Source organism: Macrobrachium rosenbergii, chromosome 6, assembly GCF_040412425.1.
Source record: "Macrobrachium rosenbergii isolate ZJJX-2024 chromosome 6, ASM4041242v1, whole genome shotgun sequence".
Lineage (NCBI taxonomy): Eukaryota > Metazoa > Arthropoda > Malacostraca > Decapoda > Palaemonidae > Macrobrachium > Macrobrachium rosenbergii.
Window position 1 is genome coordinate 38,451,512 of NC_089746.1, and position 5,253 is coordinate 38,456,764.

Here is a 5,253-nt window from a genome sequence, read left to right on the forward strand (position 1 = left end):
AAAACCCGAGTTATTTTTCTATATCATCTTTCTAATGTCCGCCAGTCTACTCTGAAGAGGCAGCAACATCATAAGGAATGATTAATGCTCTCTATGTCTCACGAATACTTTTTTGTGCCTTTCAGATCCTCGTGATACCGATAAAAAAAACCTTCCTATTAATCCTACCATTCGATGGTTTTTGAAGCCATCTATTAGATTCAAAATTAATTCGATGTCATTTCGGGATTATACTCAGAAAATTTTATGCTAGCCGTCAGGTCATAATAGAAGCGCTCTTTTAATTCATAAAATTTAACGTTTAAAATGGGATAATAATTTCATATTAATAATTCACTCCTGGGAGTAATAATTTCATATTAATAATTCACTTTTTCAATTACCGATTTCTGCTTAAATGCATTGTTGAACAAATCAACTCATGTATTTCCTATATCTCTAAAAATGGGGTTTCAGGTAATGAAATGAAGTACAGCTGTGTTTGCCCAGTGTTCGGATGAGTAAACATTAATTACTTCCTGTCAATAACCTTATTATCCGCAACACCACCGGTTTCAAAATCAGACGCTATTATTGAATAAGGATCCGTTGCCATTCGGTGCAACATGGTAACGTGGTCAGTAACGTCATCTAAAATTTAAACCTTTAACTCTTAGATAATTAGCACTGGAATTTTATAAGAGTATCTATGGGTCACAATGAGACCAAGAAAGCCACGAGTGATATATACATTTTTGAATCAAAAGTTTCTTTTTAAACTTTTAGTAAAATTCTCTTCTCAGTGGATAAATACTGAGCAATATGAGACAAATGGGATAAATCGTACAATGTTTATGCAAAAGGAAATACCATGATTGGGTAACTAAACATGAGATGTGAGATGTATACAGGTCATGTAAGGTTTATAAGGTATAGCCTAAACGGAAAAAATACAAACTCATAAAAAGGAAATCGTCGAAACAAAACACTTCAAATAAAAAAATGAAGTGAAAAACCTAAGGGACAAAAATCTCGCGCGATGGCTACTCTTACAAGGACACAATTAAAGTTGATATATTACTCACCACTGATCAGTTAGAGTTGTCTCATTTCTTCCAGGGTACGACATTCAACATTGATTTGAATCTAAGTACATGTAAACAATTCATACCTGTGAAAGAGAAATATTTATAAAGGAAGACCATCTACTTCTGAGAATATCAAAGATCACATGCAAATAAAAGCGTAAATGGCTCTTGATTTCATATGAATGGAAAACAAGTGTCAACAGAAAAGCTGTATACTAAATATCCATTGCCTCGTTAAATGAACAGTGAAATGAAGTCACATATCGTAAAATAACTATTAAGCGTAAACACAGCAAGGAGGTCGGTGGTCTTTTTCTAAATTACTCTTTGTTTATCTGCCTTGCCAATTGTAATATTATCCGGTCATTTTTATATTTAAAGATATGTTTTGAAATATCCCTATCTCCCTTATGTTTGGAAAATAAATTATTGTATGGGATATGTAATTCAAAAACGTTTTTATCTAGTCATTCACAATATTTTGCTGACCGCTCTTGTGTTCCGTGTCTCCCTAATTATATATCTAAGTGAAACTGTGGTACGTTATATGTACTTTTTTATTTAGTTTAAAATGCTTTACGCTTATTTAATATTTTATCTTCAGAATATTAGGTCACATGAATTCTGGCTTATTGTTAATACTTTCATCATTGTCTTTATGCTATGGTTTATACTGTTGTTCGCTGTTATCAGCGTGGTAAGTAAATATAATCTTCAGTAACAAGTGATCTATTTTTAACTTTTTGGACAACTGATTAAAAGCTTTGCGGCGTCCTCGAGTGTAATTTCTTTACAAACTAGCGTTTACAAAGTTCATGGACGGCATTTTATAACAGCTATAAACAAAAATACAAAAATATAAAATTTCACGTCATCCTAGAATGGGAAAACACCTCAACCAACTTGTCCTCAAGAACCGTTCGTCAAGAAGAAGTTTTATTATTTCCAAACCCATTAAGTCAGAGACATAAAATAGAAAAACGCTAAGTGGTAGACTAATGGCAGCAGTCTTTTTATTTGAAAGGAGTAAAAATAAAAAAAAATAAAAAAATCGCTGGTTATGGACTAGGATTTAACACGGAAAATAACTTAAGATAAAGGTCTAAATTCTTTAAAAGACCAGATACATAACTAAGGCAGGGAGGAGAAAACAGTCAGGAACTACAAATGTACAGGAAATAATGATACTATATACAGCCCATCACGATATTAGAGCTAGACTTAGGCTGTCACTCTCATAACTAACGGCCAAAGTGTATTTGAATCAAATATGATTGACTGGACGGCGCGTAAAAAGAAAATAAAAGAAAACGGAAGTCTTTTCAGGATTTTATTTTTCACGAAAATTAATATACAACTAAAGATAAATAAAACCTAACGCTCTGGAAAAAACTGTGTCTCATTCCAGATGACTTCTATAATTGTTATTTAATGCAAAGTTCACCCACTTCTGATTGAAAGTTCACTCGCTTCTGAGTGGTCCCTGACATATTGCTTTCAGCACTGCTGGTGTCCAGGTTCAAAAAGCGATGGCATTCATGGTCAAGCACTTCATCAGTAGCCTTCAGCAACTCAGATTCTACAATCTGACCTTTGTCATTCAACATTGTCATGTTACTACCTACCTCAATTTCCTTATAATGTAGGTCACACACTTCATCATCAAAAAGCGTTCAATTGATATTTCACAAAAGAAAGAATGAGCAGTAGTTTGGGTGCAATAAAAACAAGTAAAAAATGTGCCGAAGTTTTTTCGGCGCAATCGAGTTTTCTGTGCAGCGTATAATGCTGCAAGAGCCGCGGCCAATGAAACTCAGCCACGACCCGGTGGGGGCCTGTCCTATAGGGTTGCCAGACGCACGATCATGGCTAACTTTAACCTTAAATAAAATAAAAACTACTGAGGCTAGAAAGCTGCAATATGGTATGTTTGATGATTGGAGGGTGGATGATCAACATACCAATTCATTCCACACGAAGTAGTGAATAAAATCATCAGCAGTCATTTAAAGTGTCTTTATGATTCAACAATTGTCCTTAAAATGGAAATAAACTTAAAAGGGTCATCAGGTTCCTCCAGTCTTAAACCCATCAAAGTCTTTATAGTAGAAGTCTTACGAACTACTTCTGAGGCAAAGACCAACTTGAGCAAGTCTTTGGCGTCCTTATACGTCTGTTTGTCAGCTTCCATAGAATTAAACAAAACTTTAGCTCCTCCTTCCACCTGCTGTCTCAAGAGACGTGACAAGTCTCTCTCTGGGCAATTAAAGGACTGGGTAGTGCTTTCAAACTCTGAAATAAACCTAAAGAAATCTTCTCCGTCTGTATTACTGAACTTCGGTAATGGCGCTGTGGGCTGTTTAAGAAAACTTTCAGCAACCTCAACAGTTCCAGGTGCAGACACCACCTCCAGACGAGGAATACAATATACCATCATATTAAAATATTCAACACAGGTTGCAATCCCTGCCTCCCTTGCATCCTCATTGAACTCCTCATACAAATTCTAAGGAAAAAATTCTCAACATTCAGTTCAGCAACAAGCCTTTTATGATTCAGCAGCACAACACACTCCTTTCAGAAATTTTCTGCCTAGCACTGAGCGTCGAGTAAGCCTCGATACGATTATAAATATCCGTAACCTTCTTCCTGGTAACCTCCGCTTTGAGAGTAATGTTTTAAGTCAGACATCCTGAAATATTTATTCTTGAAAGAATAAAGCAAATTCCTAGTCCTTTCAATGCTAAAGTAATTCAAACTTACCGTAACCTTCCCAATCAAAGGGATTCAAATAAAATCAAAGGGGTTAAAACAATGACAACATTAAAACCGACAAAAACCAAGAAAGTTTGACCAAATAAGTAATCATGCAAAATTGTCAAACAAAACACCATGGACAACACTCCAATGAAGGAAAACACTCAATTCTAAAATAAACAGTACCGAAAAAAATGAAAAATGATGCTAGGCGAAACAGGTCCCTCTCCCTCTACCCGACCCCTACTCTACCGAGCACTAACGAGTTCACTACCAACCTCCACACACAAACCACCTGACGGAATGCTGTCACGGTCGCCACATAAGGAAATTCGCGAAGCTCAATATAATTTTAAGATGGTGAAACATGGAACTCATTCAATATTTTAATAACAAAATTATTCAGTATAAACATCCGTCTGAAATACCCTATTTCCTCTTTAGTTTCAAATGACCTTTCTGTTCATCAAGCTACTTACTCTGCACCATAACCTGTGTGAATGCCGTTACATTATTAACATGAAAACTTTGAAATAAATATTCGAAAGCAACTTTAACATGAAAACTATAGCATTCAGTCTATGGGTAATACACAGATATCCTAATTACCAACGCTATATAACAAATCACGGCCGTCACTGAATCCAGGAAAGTCTACCACATCTACAGTGCATAAAGAGGAAAAGGACCTGATTACAGAGAGACCAACAAATTCAAATATTCTCAAAATCAATATAATTGTATTTCAATAACACCAAAACTATTACCCCACCAGCGGAAAACTATGCCATCCGCATAAGGGGCTAGACATAAACTATCCGATACAATCCAAAACTAGAGCAGCCTAGCACTCGCCGCACTGTATAAAAACGGTAACAAAATTAACATTGCGATGCGTAATGCGTGAAAAAGAATTTTACTTAACTTATCCTTACAGTTACTTTATTGCTGTTTTTAAGTCACGTTAGAACTTCTTAAAACCTCAACTAAAAGTCACTAACGGCCTTACCTAAGATTAAAGGCGAAGCATGAATGGCTTAAGCGAAGATTTTCCAACTGATTATTCGCTCCGCGCATGATGCAGAGTCAAGAGAGGGTAGGGAGTTAGTGAACCAGTATTTAGTGAAGGGCCATTTCACAAATGAATACACAAACACCTAAAGGTTCCATTTGTAGTTTTGACGTCTTCCCTTCAATGCGTCTTCTACATGCTCTTCATTGCAGCCCAGCACTCGGTGCAAAAAACATGGGTTGTATATGAGTGAACTCTTCAGGTCAATATACCTGTAGCCACTGTTCAAGTCTAAGTAGCTGAATTCACTAACGACCATTTCTCCGCCGTCTCTCACACACGTGAGCTCAGAAACCAGAGCAAAAGATTAGTTCCCGAGGATCATTGCTTGTCTTGGTCCTTAAGACCACCCAACAA